The 16,380-nt window shown below is 35.0% G+C and overlaps 2 non-coding genes across 2 annotated transcripts; both read right to left on the bottom strand.

Moving 5' to 3' along the window:
* Window positions 1–2,303: 2,303 nt before the first annotated feature.
* On the bottom strand, window positions 2,304–2,377 carry TRNAW-CCA (transfer RNA tryptophan (anticodon CCA)). Its single transcript has one exon. It is a non-coding gene; the product is annotated as a tRNA-Trp (tRNA).
* A 162-nt stretch (window positions 2,378–2,539) lies between these two features.
* Window positions 2,540–2,613, bottom strand: TRNAP-UGG (transfer RNA proline (anticodon UGG)). Its single transcript has one exon. It is a non-coding gene; the product is annotated as a tRNA-Pro (tRNA).
* Between the last annotated feature and the right edge of the window lie 13,767 nt (window positions 2,614–16,380).

Genomic DNA, 16,380 nt, shown 5'->3' on the forward strand with positions numbered 1-16,380 from the left:
ACAGCAAGTACAAAAATGAGTAATAACCCCCAGTAAAGACTGGTACGATTCAATTCAACATTTTGTTCGTTCGGATTTGATTGTGTCATAGCTCTATAATTCGGATTAGGTTTATCGTTGGATGAATTGCATTGCTGATATTGACCCTAAAAAAGAAACGGTAGGTACAGCTAGTCCGTGAACAGTTAACCATCGCACTGTAAAAATAGGATAAGTTTTATCGATAGTCATTTGGTCCTCCTAAAAAGATCTACTAAATTCATCGAGTTGTTCCAAAGAATCAAAACGGCCAGTTATTAATGGAATTCCTTGTCGGCTCTCTGTAAAATACTCATTTGGACGAGGGCTTCCAAAAACATCGTAAGCTAAACCCGTGCTGACGAATAAACCAACCTGCAATGAATAGAGAAGGTATAGTAATGCTATGAATGACCCAGTATCGAATACTGGTGATAATATCAGCAAAAGAACGTTCTCCTGTGCTTCCAGACATGCCGAGCTCCACATATTCTTGTACAGTCAAAAGGGGGATCGATTCCGTAAAAGATGAGATCAGTAAATGGAAATTAACTGAAATTTTATCTTTGTAAGATCGTCAATATTGTACCGAGGGTGTTTTTAGAGTATACCGAATCAGTATAGCTATCCTTCTTCTGACGCAGCAACGCAATTTCACAATAAGTATCAAAATGAAGCACTAAAACTAAATAATATAATTTGTTTCTTCTTTTCTTGCTGCTTGTCGATGTAGAATCATATACCATTCATTCAATAGAAAATTCTGAAAATGCCTGTCTGTAGTATTAAGGATTCTATCGGTTATTGGCTTCGGGCTAGAAAGCGAAGATTGGGTAAAATGTGAATCCGACTGGTTGGTTTATAATAATTTAGGAAGCAGATTCTAATAGTCCCAAAATTCAATGAAATTAGACGTGAAATCTCGAAATATTTCTTTTGTGTTTGTAGTTATATTTTTGTTTGAATCTTTTTTTTATTTTAAGGAATTGGTTAGTCGTCCAGTAACAAGTAACAGTAGTACATAGGATTCGATGAACGAAACAGAACAACGAATAGAAGAATAATAAATATTCGTAATGCACGCATTATTGTTTTATATTAGACTCAAACGATCGTTCTTCAACTAATTAGAAGAATGTTTTTAATATGGAAAGAATAAGAATAAATGGAGAACCTAGTTTCGAGTGATCTGATCGTGCGATACTTTTTTTCTTTTTAAAAAAGATTTTATGGAAATGAACCCACTACATAAAATCTAATTAGTGGGAATACAATTTCATAAATAAAGGGCATTATAAGGTCATTCATTCTTCAGCGATTCAAAGAGCATTTCATTTTTGGAATCAAGTTACACAACATAGTTTATTTATTATTTTTCTTTTTTTTTTTTTTTTTTTCTTTCTAATTATTTAGAATCCATTTAATAGATTTATATATTTACTAGATTTATATATTAAATTATTGTTTATAAATTCTTTATAATAAGAATATTTGTTTTGAAAACTCAAGAGTTGTTCAATGAATCCCTTGATTCCGAATTGCGGGATAGAGAGACAGATGATGAATTGATTTCTTACCTATGTCACAAGATTTTTGTTAGTATCATCTATAATCATAATAATAGATGAATCAAAAACTTTCAATTGAATATATTTTTTCAATTAGTATTTTTACTTATCCATCCGCGTATCTTTCAAAAATAGAAACTTAGGGAAGTGCTTTATAAACATATGGATAAAAATAACGTATTTCATTTAGCCTCGTCATGCCTACTATCACTAGTTATTTCGGTTTTCTACTAGCAGTTTTAACTATAACCTCAGCTCTATTTATCGGTCTGAACAAGATACGACTTATTTGATTAAAATTCATTGAATGCACAATTCAAAAAAAAGAAAGATTTCGGTGTTATTCAATATATTCTATATATTGTAGAGTTCTTTTACCTTGTCAATTCAATTTCGAATTCTTGGTCATTGAGATTCATGGGCAATACCGATTAATATTTTAAGGATAGATATTACCTCTCCTTTTCCTCGTTCAACTAAATTGAAATGATTGAAGTTTTTCTATTTGGAATCGTATTAGGTCTAATTCCTATTACTTTGGCTGGATTATTTGTGACCCGCATATTTACAATACAGACGGGGGGATCAGTTGGACCTTTGATTAATTAACAGTTCTTTTTTTTGATTGACCCCCTACTTGCTTTATAGGAGGTAAAATTTTGATTTCTGTTGAATTATTTCAGTATCATTTTGATTTAACAACAACAAGAATCGAATCACGCTCTATAGGATTTGAACCTACGACATCGGGTTTTGGAGACCCGCGTTCTACCGAACTGAACTAAGAGCGTTTTATTATCAAACTAAAAGCAACCCGAATATATCTTCGATACATATATTATCATAGAGAATATCATAAAATTAAATAAAAAAAGATTGATTCGATATATGTATGTTCAATTTTTATGGATCTCAATTGATTCCTCGTTACTGTTCAGAAGATAAGTAATAGGTAGGGATGACAGGATTTGAACCCGTGACATTTTGTACCCAAAACAAACGCGCTACCAAGCTGCGCTACATCCCTTTCAATTGGTCTACAGTGTTATTGTAGAGAATCCCTGTCTTGTTTTCCACATTTTTTATTTATTTCCTCCATTGGTATACACAAATTATCTTGCCATTTCTTCTTTTTTTGTCTCATATCATATATAAAATATAATAAAAATAATAAAAAGACTTATATACGTATGAAATAATAAATATTAAATCCGCCGTAAAGAAAAATGAATATTTGGGGTGGGGCGGAAAGCTACATATTTTTTTTAATAAAAAAGGGAATATCTACCGAATTGAACTGTTGTACATTTCAATTTGAATTAGGAATTCCGCGGACAATACAAGCGGTTATTAACTATATATACATTTGATGGTATGTAATACCAGTATGTATTACAAATTACTATAAAGTAGGAGGGTTTTCAATGCGAGATCTAAAAACATATCTCTCCGTGGCACCGGTAGTAAGTACTATATGGTTCGGGGCTTTAGCGGGTCTATTAATCGAGATCAATCGTTTATTCCCGGATGCGTTGGTATTCCCGTTTTTTTCATTCTAGTTATTGACTTGGGAAGGGGTGAAGAAGATTAGAAAAACAATCAAATATCTTTGACTAATCCCCTTCCCCCTTCTTTTTTTTAGAGTTTTTAGACTTAGAATAAGTTAGAAAGAATCAAAATGGATTCAACCTCAGTCAAACTCGGACGCGGCGCCAGGTTCAAATTTAATTAATAAAAGAGTGAGAACGAAAATGAAAATGTGATGGCTAGGGCAACAATATCATACAAAATACTTAAATGAAAAACTGTACTGCGATTCTAAATTTAGAAATTATTGTATTACTATATTTTAATATTTGATTGTAACGAAATCTTTCATAATTTTATTTCGAGTTACCAATTTTTCTTTTTTTTCTTCATTTTGGATCGGAAAATGGAAGAGTTGCGTGAATCAAAAATCCAAGGGAGGTTCATGGCCAAGGGTAAAGATGCCCGAGTAACTGTTATTTTGGAATGTACTCGTTGTGTTCGAAACGGTGTTAATAAGGAATCAATAGGGATTTCCAGATATATTACTCAAAAGAATCGACACAATACGCCTAGTCGATTGGAATTGAGAAAATTCTGTCCCCGGTGTTACAAACATACGATTCATGGGGAGATAAAGAAATAGATCGAACCGATCGGCTGTGTGTCACCCTTTTCCAATCCAAGGAAGATGAAAAATTACATATATTAGACATATTTTAGATTTAAATATAAACAAACCAAATCCTATTTCGATCGGATCTAAAATGATTTAGAATTAAGAAATAGGATTTTCGGGATAAGGAATAAAAAAACCATGGATAAATCCAAGCGACTCTTTCTTAAATCCAAACGATCTTTTCGTAGGCGTTTGCCCCCGATTCCATCGGGGGATCGAATTGATTATAGAAACATGAGTTTAATTAGTCGATTTATTAGTGAACAAGGAAAAAATATTATCTAGACGGGTAAATAGATTGACCTTAAAACAGCAACGCTTAATTACTATTGCTATAAAACAAGCTCGTATTTTATCTTTGTTACCTTTTCTTAATAATGAGAAACAATTTGAAAGAAGCGAGTCGACCGCTAGAACTATTGGTCTTAGAACCAGGAATAAATAGACTTAGCTTACTCTTTAATTGAATTAAAATTCTAATCCAAACTCAACCGCAGATTGATTCTTTGTTCGAAAAATCCGAAAATCTAGATTCGATTGTCGTGTCGTAAGAAAAAGAAAGAATAGTGGAAGAAGAATAAATCGTTTTTTTTTTATTGAACATATTTGCTCATTTTGACCACTTTATCATATTTTATCATACTAATTTCTACTCTACCTTCTCGGAGTTCATTCTCCAGAGAACTCCATTTTAAGCATTCCGCTGGATTCTTTGCAATCTTCGTATTTTATGATCTCATTGGAAATCATATAAAGACAATTTCTATTTAATATCGCGATTTGGGCAAGTATTTTACGATTAAGAAGCAACTGCCTCTTGTACAGATTGTGTATGAATCTACTATAACTGTAGTCTACCTTATTAGATCGAATTACTGCATTTATTCGAGCGATCCACAACTGTCGAAAATTTCTTTTTTGCCTACCTCTATCCCGATAAGCTGAAGCCAAAGCTCTTATTTTCTGTTGAGTAATAGTTCGAGTAAGTCTTGAATGAGCCCCTCGAAAGCTTGATGCAAATAAACGAATTTTTGTTCTACGTCTCCGAGCTATATATCCTCGTTTAATTCTAGTCATTGAATAAATGAAACTTTGATGAATAACTAATGGATTTCCTTTCTTTCAGTTATTCCTTTCTCCTTTCCTAGTCTATTAATAACAAAACGTATTTTTCCAATGTATAAAATAAAAATTCCAATGGCTTTTGCTACTATAACCTTCCCGACCACTATTTCTTTTTTTGTTCTAATCACCCCAAAATACGAAATAGTATTTTTACTAGGTATAAAAAACAAAAATAGAGTAAATAAATAAAAATAGAAATGGATAAAGAAATAGTGGGTTCCTTCGTTTCTATGGTTACTTCTTAAACGGTGAGGTCCTCTCTATACACCGGAGCTCCTTCTTTTATTTCATCAATGTTATTGTTAACTTGTACAGTTCACCCTCTTTGGCTCTACCCATGAATTATCTAGTAATCGGTCTTTCACAACGAGATCTACCTATACAGTAACGGTATTTAATTATGAAGATTGGTTGGGTAGCTGACCCTCTTAGTCCGTTCTTGGAAGAATAAGGCTATAATCCTTCTGTTAAATAGGATTTCCTCTGCTTAATGGATAAGCATTTGTTACCAATGGGGAATTCTTTCTCATCTAAAATTGAAAATAGAGATGATTGGATTTGCACCAATAGAAACCATAAATTTGATACACAATAAAAGGATACGATAAATCTTTGTTTATTTATTTTCGGTAGTGAACGGATTTCTTCCATTCATTCTATCCTATTCACTGTACTTATAACTGATACGGGAAAAATTTTGTACTTTCTTTTGTCCCGGTCCATGGTCTAAACGAGTCGCACATACACCCTAGTACATGTTCCTCGACGCTGAGGGCATCCCCGAAGGGCGGGCGATTTGGTGACATTTCTGATTGGCTGTCTTGTGTTTCTAATAAGTTGTTTAATAGTTGGCATGTTGAATTGTATACATAATGAGTTGGTTTAGATCAATCCTAACCGGATGATTATGAATTACTTCTATATTCGATATTAATAATTAATATGATTAATAGTAATATATTAACCCCGGTAAAAAGAGAAAATCGAAAATTTCGGATTTTTGCGTGAAATACCTGCTATTTGTTATTCAACCGCTACAAGATCAACAATTCCATGAGCTTGGGCTTCTGTTGCTGACATAAAAACATCCCTTTCCATGTCTTCGGATATAACCCATAAGGGTTTGCCTGTTCTTTGTACATAAACCCTTGTGAGGATTTCGCGCAGCCTCAGTAGTTCTTTCGCTTCCAGGATAAATTCTACCGTTTGTGCCTCATAAAAAGAACTAGCAGGTTGATGGATCATTACCCTGATGATTTAATAAATGGTTTTCTCTATCTTACATCATTATCATGATGAGTCAAAGATAATAAAAAAAAGATAGGATTAACAACCGTACAGGCATCCTTTGTGCAGTGCATACGGCTCCACAATGGAATTCATTTTTACCTTCCAGCGAAGGAATAGAAAATATAGGATCTAGCAGACCCAGAGCAGTAAATGATCCAATAACCACCCTTCCTTTTTTTTAGTAATTTCAAAATACTATGATGGTTCCGTTGCTTTATGATTTCGTTTGTTATTCAGCAATCCCAAAGTTTCTTTTTTTTATTTTTTTTCTTAAAAATAAATATTTCGTAGTCTTTCATAACAGAAATATTGTTAAGAGTCTTCCGTCGTGAAAACAAAAAAGTTTGTGACGCTGAAAGAGGCCTCCGCGATAAATCAGCCTACAATCGGAAATGCCTTTTATCTCATACTACTCTTTCGATACATAACCTAATGGTTTAGAAAAAAAAAATTCTCATATCGAATTCAAAGTGCCATGCTATTATTACTTAATATTTTATATGGCGAAGGCATAGTTTTCTTTTTGTCTAAAAAAAACTCATTGGCGCCGAGCGTGCGGGAATGCTAGACGTTTGGTAATTTCTCCTCCGACTAGAATAAAAGATCCCATTGAAGCGGCTAATCCCATGCATATTGTCTGTACATCTGGTTGCACAAATTGCATAGTATCATAAATACCTAATCCGCTTATTACCCCTCCACCGGGAGAGTTTATAAATAAATACAGATCTTTGGTATCATCCTCCATACTGAGATATACCATAAGACTAATAAGTTGATTCGAAATATCACTATCAACCTCTTGGCCTAAAAAAAGTAATCTTTCTCGATAAAGTCGGTTGATTAGGATAAAATTGTATCCCTTAAGAACCGTACGGGCACCTTTTGATGCATACGGTTCAAAAAAAATAGCGAAAAAAGAATCAATGTTTAGATTTTAGCCTTCTTTAGAGGACTCTTTCTAACTTCTAATGAAGGGGCTTTTTCTTACCTTCCATTTTTTTTTCAAAATGGATGAGTTTTGTCCTTTGGCCCGCGGTCGTTTATCTATACTATAAATTTCAATAAATAAAAAAACAATTCATTAAATTTTCAATTTATCGAACTAACTTTTCATTGATATATTGTTTCATCGAGATTCAATTTCAATTCCGATGTCATTTTCTTGTTCCAAAATGGTCTTCTTCAATTCTTTTAGGTTTATGCTCTACTCCGAGTCAAGATCTGCCCGATTTGGATTTGCACATATAGGACAAATGCCCCAATAGCATGGCTTTTTGCTACGACTTCTTTTTTTTTTTCAATTTACTTCATATTACTCGATTGATTAAAAGTTTTCTATCAATGCTATTGATAAATCGAATATGATACAAGTAGTAGTAATCATAGAATAGATAGATTCCAAATTGAGTTTTTTCTAAGCGGAGCCTGGATACTTCATTTTATTAGTACAACCGAGAAAACCATAAATTATTCTAATTGATAATATTAATCTGGATACCCCCCAAAAAATAGATCTAATTGCACTTCACGCTCCAAATTTTTGATGATTAAATCAATCCGTCTTGGGCGAAAGAGAGGATATCTCGATCGGGGGAGAGAACGGGGAAATACCATATGACCCAATATATCTGACAAGTCGCACTATAGGTCAACCCACGATGCGTCTTCCTCTCCGGGACTTCGAAAAGGTACTTTTGGAACACCAATAGGCATTAAAGCAAAGAAAAAAGAATTAAGTACTATAGCTAACTTTGATGTGGAAGCGTAACAACGGGTTTATTGTCTTAATAAATAAGATGGGCCTTTATCAGATTTTATCTTTTAGCATATTTTATACATAGATTTAATAAGTTCATAAAAAAGGAAAACAGAATTAATAAGGGAAACTTCTTCCCGAATAGGTTTTTGAATGATGAACAAGTATGTATACATTCACTCCTATAAAATAGGATCAATTCCCATCTACCATTGCGTATTGGTACTTATCGAGTATAGAATAGATCTGCTTCTTTTTGTTCCTACGAATAGAATCGAATTGTTCCATTATTACTAAAAGAATAGACTAAATATTAATCCTTTCGCCAAGATAATCCCCTCAAAAGGGGAGGTCCGTAGCATAGTTTTTTTTTTCAGTGCAATAAAGTTACATAGTGTCTATTTTTCCTTGATAAAGGGGTATTTCCATGGGTTTGCCTTGGTATCGTGTTCATACCGTTGTATTGAATGATCCCGGTCGTTTGCTTTCTGTTCATATAATGCATACAGCTCTAGTTGCTGGTTGGGCCGGTTCAATGGCCCTATACGAATTAGCAGTTTTTGATCCCTCTGATCCTGTTCTTGATCCAATGTGGAGACAGGGTATGTTCGTTATACCCTTCATGACTCGTTTAGGAATAACCAATTCATGGGGGGGTTGGAGTATCACAGGAGGGACTATAACGAATCCGGGTATTTGGAGTTACGAAGGTGTGGCCGGAGCACATATTGTGTTTTCTGGATTGTGCTTCTTAGCAGCTATCTGGCATTGGGTGTATTGGGATCTAGAAATATTTTGTGATGAACGTACAGGAAAACCTTCTTTGGATTTGCCGAAGATTTTTGGAATTCATTTATTTCTCTCAGGGTTGGGTTGCTTTGGTTTTGGTGCATTTCATGTAACCGGATTGTATGGTCCGGGAATATGGGTATCCGATCCTTATGGATTAACCGGAAGGGTACAAGCCGTAAATCCTGCGTGGGGTGTCGAAGGGTTTGATCCTTTTGTTCCGGGCGGAATAGCCTCGCATCATATTGCAGCAGGTACATTGGGCATATTAGCGGGCCTATTCCATCTTAGTGTTCGTCCGCCCCAACGTCTATACAAAGGATTACGTATGGGAAATATTGAAACCGTCCTTTCCAGTAGTATCGCTGCTGTATTTTTTGCAGCTTTTGTTGTTGCTGGAACTATGTGGTATGGTTCAGCAACTACCCCGATTGAATTATTTGGGCCCACTCGTTATCAATGGGATCAGGGATACTTCCAGCAAGAAATATATCGAAGAGTTAGTACCGGGTTAGCCGAAAATCAAAGTTTATCAGAAGCTTGGTCTAAAATTCCTGAAAAATTAGCTTTTTATGATTATATCGGGAATAATCCCGCAAAAGGTGGATTATTCAGAGCGGGTTCCATGGACAACGGGGATGGAATAGCTGTTGGTTGGTTAGGACACCCTGTTTTTAGAGATAAAGAAGGGCGCGAACTTTTTGTACGCCGTATGCCGACCTTTTTTGAAACATTTCCGGTTGTTTTGGTAGACGGAGACGGAATTGTTAGAGCCGATGTTCCTTTTCGAAGAGCAGAATCGAAGTATAGTGTTGAACAGGTCGGTGTAACTGTTGAGTTCTATGGCGGTGAACTCAATGGAGTCAGTTATAGTGATCCTGCTACTGTGAAAAAATATGCTAGACGTGCTCAATTGGGTGAAATTTTTGAATTAGATCGTGCTACTTTGAAATCCGATGGGGTTTTTCGTAGCAGTCCAAGGGGTTGGTTTACTTTTGGGCATGCTTCCTTTGCTTTGCTCTTCTTCTTCGGACACATTTGGCATGGTGCGAGAACCTTGTTCAGAGATGTCTTTGCTGGTATTGACCCAGATTTGGACGCTCAAGTAGAATTTGGGGCATTCCAAAAACTTGGAGATCCAACTACAAAAAGAGTCTAGTCTGATACAAGATTGCTCTGTTCTTTTTTTCCTTTATTTTTTGATTTGACATAGATAGGGTACCGGATAAATCTTTATTCGGATTGCTTACTTTTCATTTCTTTGACTCTTGTCTTGGTCTTTTTTTTATCCGTAAAAAGATCCCAATTAAACAGGTATGGAAGCTATAATTGTAAACCGAAATCAAATCTATGGAAGCATTGGTTTATACATTCCTCTTAGTCTCGACTCTAGGAATAATTTTTTTCGCTATCTTTTTTCGCGAACCGCCTAAAGTTCCAACTCCAACTAAAAAGGCAAAATGATTTCTCATTATCTCAATTGAAGTAATGAGCCTCACAATATTGTGAGGCTCATTACTTCAACTAGTCCCCGTGTTCCTCGAATGGATCTCTTAGTTGTTGAGAGGGTTGCCCAAAAGCAGTATATAAGGCATACCCAGTAAAACTTACAAGTAAACCAGATATAGAGATGGCAACTAGGGTTGCTGTTTCCATTATTATATAATTTCAAGACCACAATGGATCTATAATAAGATCATTTATTTACAACGGAATGGTATACAAAGTCAACAGATCTCACTGAATAAAAAAAAATATAGGATTATTTATGGCTACACAAACCGTTGACGATAGTTCTAGATCTGGGCCAAGACGAACTGTTGTAGGGGATTTATTGAAACCATTGAATTCGGAATATGGTAAAGTGGCTCCTGGGTGGGGAACTACACCTTTAATGGGTGTCGCGATGGGTTTATTTGCGATATTCCTATGTATTATTTTGGAGATTTATAATTCTTCCATTTTACTGGACGGAATTTCAAGCAATTAGATTCGATTCACAAGAACCCCTAAATAACTTTTCAATAAAAAGGAAAGTCTAAAGTATGTAGGTTTCTGCTTTTTAGCCCACTATTTTTTGGTAGTTCGATCGTGGAATTTATTTTTTTCTGTATTTCCGGAATATGAGTGTGTGACTTGTTAGAATTGATCCTATGGATACGACAGAGAAGAAGTCGGTCATCTTGATGAAGATGATTTGATCTCGTTGGATATTCAGTCTAGGCTAGTATCTGGAGCACAGAATATATGAAATAGATTCCAAAATATTAGAACAAATATTAGAACTATGATTCATACTTATCAGACCTCGTGGCCGGACTCCGAAACAAGAGTTAGAAGTGATAAATAAAAAAAATTTATTCTTTCGTTTCTACTTATTTTGGTTAAAGGATAAACCTTTCTTTAGCTTTTTTCATTATATTCAGTCATTGAATAAGCATTGAATAAGTGATAATCCAAGGGTTCTTACTCAGGGAATTTTTGAACTTTTTTTGGAAGGTTTTTTATTGAATCATCGTGGTTCTAGTCTGAATCTAAGGTTTTAATTGATTCATAGGGTCTTAACAAGATAATTCCTATCAATAATAAAGAAAACAAGAGTAAAGTCGCATTACATACAAATCAAAGAAAAAAAATAGGTAAATAGAAGATTCAAGAGGCCCCTAATGATCAATATAACTATGAATGAGCCGACTTGATATTTGGGCATTATAACTACAAAGAAGACTTTTCGGATTTTGATTCTTTCGTATCTTGATACAAAAAATTGAATCATAGCATTAAGAAGTTTGAAACTTTTTAGTACACATATCCGTTACGAGCGGTATTTGGGTGTTTCTGTTTGAGCCGTACGAGACGAAATTCTCATATACGGTTCTCAGAGGGGGGTCCCCTTGGTTTACCTATCTCAATAAAGTGTATGATTGGTTCGAAGAACGTCTTGAAATTCAGGCGATTGCAGATGATATAACTAGTAAATACGTTCCTCCTCATGTCAACATATTTTATTGTCTAGGAGGAATTACGCTTACTTGTTTTTTAGTACAAGTAGCTACGGGGTTTGCTATGACTTTTTACTACCGTCCGACCGTTACTGAGGCTTTTGCTTCTGTTCAATATATAATGACGGAAGCAAATTTTGGTTGGTTAATCCGATCAGTTCATAGATGGTCGGCAAGTATGATGGTCTTAATGATGATCCTGCACGTATTTCGCGTGTATCTTACTGGTGGATTTAAAAAACCTCGTGAATTGACTTGGGTTACAGGTGTGGTTCTGGCTGTATTGACCGCATCCTTTGGTGTAACTGGTTATTCCTTACCTCGGGACCAAATTGGTTATTGGGCAGTCAAAATTGTAACAGGTGTACCGGAAGCTATTCCAGTAATAGGGTCGCCTTTGGTAGAGTTATTACGCGGAAGTGCTAGTGTGGGACAATCTACCTTGACTCGTTTTTATAGTTTACACACTTTTGTATTACCTCTTCTTACTGCCGTATTTATGTTAATGCACTTCCCAATGATACGTAAGCAAGGCATTTCTGGTCCTTTATAGAGAATAGAAATCATAGATTTGTAATTAGTTATTTATGATTACTCAGGGGGGAAGAAGAGTATTTCATTGCTGCAAATATGGATTATTGAAAAATAAGACATGTATTTGGATATTTCCCTTCAACTCCACGAAATTTTATTCGTTATTTTTCAATAATAGTTGAAGGGAATTCTTCGAAGAGAAAATGGATTATGGGAGTGTGTGACTTGAACTATTGATTGGACCGTGTAGATATATGTCTTTTTATCTGCCACATTGGGATTCACAACAAAATGTGTCTTTATTCCAACCACCGCGAAAGCTCCATACAGAGGGTAGGCTGGTTCGCTTGAAGAGAATCTTTTCCATGATCAGACTTGACCATGTCGTGCATGACCAGGCTCCGTAAGATCCATTAGAATAGGTGATATATATGCCATAATACAGATTATGTTTTATCTATTTCACTTACTTAATAGTATGAAAATGCATTCATTTCCTCTGCATTGACTCGATTTATAATACTATCGGAGTGAAACAAGGGATCTAAAGAAGAACATAGGCTAGACTCTATTAGTAACAAGTAAATCCTTTGGATGTAAAAAGTATCAATATTTTTGGGGGCTAAAGCCCCATCGCAAGGTTTGAGACGACCCAGAAAGCACTTGAACATTATCAACTTTGTAAGCCTACTTGGGTATTGAGCATTTATCTGTACGAACTTAATTCCTTGCAATGGATAATTGTAACTCTTGAAAACGGAATCCGCTAAATTTTTTCTTACATTGAATCACTCATTTATTTTATATATAGCTTGGATAAGATATCGATTTTTTTTTCTGGATCCAGTTGGTTCGTTTGATTTGTGCTCGAGCCGGATGATGAAAAATTATCATGTCCGGTTCTTTCGGGGGATGGATCCATAATAATTCACCTATCCTAATAACAAAAAAACCAGATTTGAATGATCCTGTATTAAGAGCTAAATTGGCTAAGGGTATGGGTCATAATTATTACGGAGAACCCGCATGGCCCAATGATCTTTTATATATTTTTCCAGTAGTCATTCTAGGTACTATTGCATGTAACGTGGGCTTAGCGGTTCTAGAACCATCAATGATTGGTGAACCCGCAGATCCATTTGCAACTCCTTTGGAAATATTGCCGGAATGGTATTTCTTTCCCGTATTTCAAATACTTCGTACAGTGCCAAATAAGTTATTGGGTGTTCTTTTAATGGTTTCCGTACCGGCGGGATTATTAACTGTACCATTTTTGGAGAATGTCAATAAATTCCAAAATCCATTTCGTCGTCCAGTAGCGACAACCGTCTTTTTGATTGGTACCGCAGTAGCTCTTTGGTTGGGTATTGGAGCAACATTACCGATTGATAAATCCCTAACTTTAGGGCTTTTTTAAATTGATTCAATTGTGAAATAAATAAAATATCACGATGTGTGTATCTAGGGAATAGTTGCTTCAAAGTGAATTACCCCTAGATACACATATTTAATGAAATTTTTGATTTATTTTGAGTATACGGATTCTGTTAAAGATTCAAACTTCATTTTCGTCTTTTTTTTTTATAAAGTTTTTTTACAACAAAAATCCAATGGATTTCAAATTTATGCAAAATTCTTTTCCATTTCGAGAATGTCTAATATATGTTTTACGTCTTCTATGCGAAAATGTTTGATTTTCATAAGTTCGTCTGGACTATTATTCAAAAGGTCAAATAATGTATGTATATTGCACCTTTTGAGGCAATTATAGATCCTAGGAGGCAATTCTGATTGGTCAATAAAAATATATTTTAATGCTCTTTCTTTTTTCTTTTTTCTTAGTTTCGCCAATTTCTCATGAAAAGTAAAAAGGGGTAAAGTAACTTTTTGTTTATTATTTTTAAAATGGAAGTTTTCTTTTTCTTCTTCCGCATGTAAAAAAGGAATAAATAAATCAATCAAATTCCGAGAGGCTTCATGAAGTGCTTCTTTAGGAGTTAAACTTCCATTGGTCCATATTTCGAGAAAAAGTATCTCTTGTTTTTCATTCCCATTTACATAAGAATGAATACTATGATTAACATTTCGAACAGGCATGAATATAGCATCCATAGGATAACTTGCGTCTTGAAAATTATTTGGCGTTTGTATATGATATCCGCGATTCCTCTCGATCTTTAATTCAATACAAAAATTAATTGGTTCCGTTAGGTTAGCTATATGCTGTGTATTATCAACGATTTCCACCGAAGGTGGTAAGATGATGTCTTGAGCAGTTACGCATCCAGGACCCTTGACACAAATAGACGCATCACGAGTTCCATACAGATTACTTCTCAATACAATTTCTTTCAAATTCATTAAAATTTCATGTACTGATTCTTGAATACCGACTATGGTAGAGTATTCATGTGGGATTTTTTCAGATTTTGCACGTGTGATACATGTTCCCTCTATTTCTCCAAGCAAAGCTTTTCGCATCGCAATGCCTATAGTATCCCCTTGTCCCTTCATAAGTGGAGACAGAATAAAGCGTCCATAATAAAGACGCTTACTGTCTGCTCTTGATTCAACACACTTCCACTTTAGTGTCCGAGTCGATACTCTGATTTTCTCTCGAACCATAGTAATATTTTTTGATAAAATCATTGAATTATTTATTTCTCTTGAAATTTCTCTTCAATGTTTATTTTTACACACGTCGTTTTTTAGGGGGCCTACAGCCATTATGTGGCATAGGGGTTACATCCCGTATGAAACTTAATAGTATACCGCTTCTCCGAATAGCTCTTAATGCTGCATCTCTTCCGAGACCGGGGCCCTTTATCATAACTTCGGCTCGTTGCATCCCTTGATCCACTACTGCCCGAATAGCATTTCCTGCTGCGGTTTGGGCGGCAAATGGTGTCCCTCTTCTTGTACCTTTGAATCCACACGTACCGGCGGAGGACCAAGAAATTACCCGACCCCGTACATCTGTAACAGTCACAATTGTATTGTTGAAACTTGCTTGAACATGAATAACGCCCTTTGGTATTCTACGCGTACTTTTACGTGAGCTAATACGTCCATTTCTACGTGAACCGATTCTTGGTATGGGTTTTGCCATATTTTATCATCTCATAAATCTAAGTCAGAGATATATGGATATATCCATTTCATGTCAAAACGGATCCTTTAATTTCTTTTTATGTATATATTGTGGGTGGCCTTTAGGGGTCCTTTTTTTTATAAAGATTATCCTTGTCTTTGTTTATGTCTCGGATTGGAACAAATTACCATAATTCGTCTCCGCCTACGGATCAGGCGACATTTTTCACAAATTTTCCGAATGGAGGCCCTTATTTTCATATTTTTTATTCCTTACCTTAATCTACTTATTGGAAGAAAATAAGTTTCTTGAAATTTTCTATTTCGAATTGGATCTCCCTACAAAAAAAAGAATATTGCACGTGAAAAGACTACTTCACCTAATCATTCGAATCTTTGTTTCGTAGTCTATAAATTATACGCCTTCTGGTCCTGGTTGAATCGTAACAACTTACTGAAATTTTGACTCTCTATTACCTAGTATATGGATAAAACTATGTTGAATCCTTCCTGAAACGTAACCTAGAATTGGATCCTCATTATCTAAACAAACCCAAAACATATCATTGGTAAGTGATTCAGTAATTAAACCTTCAGAAATCCTTTTTTGCTCTTTCATTCCAGACGAAACACCCTTCAAAGTATCAATTAATCAAGGGGGAGTCGTATTATAAACTATAAACCCACCTCTTTTCTTTTTTTTTTTTTTTTACAAATAGGGAAGTTCTGTGTATAATTCGAATATCATAAAGATTACCATATATAACACAAAATTTCGCCGCCGATTCCCTGTAGTCGAGCTTCTCGGTCTGTCATTATACCCCGAGAAGTAGACAGAATTACAATGCCCATTCCGCCTAAAATTCTAGGAATTTTTTGATAGTTAGAATATATTCGGAGACCAGGTCGACTGATCCGTTTTAAATTTAAAATCGTTTTATATGGTCCTTTCCTATTTCTTCTATGTCGTAGGGTTAAAACCCAAAAATCCTTGTTGCT

This window comes from Cucumis melo, unplaced genomic scaffold, assembly GCF_025177605.1.
Source record: "Cucumis melo cultivar AY unplaced genomic scaffold, USDA_Cmelo_AY_1.0 utg000878l, whole genome shotgun sequence".
Lineage (NCBI taxonomy): Eukaryota > Viridiplantae > Streptophyta > Magnoliopsida > Cucurbitales > Cucurbitaceae > Cucumis > Cucumis melo.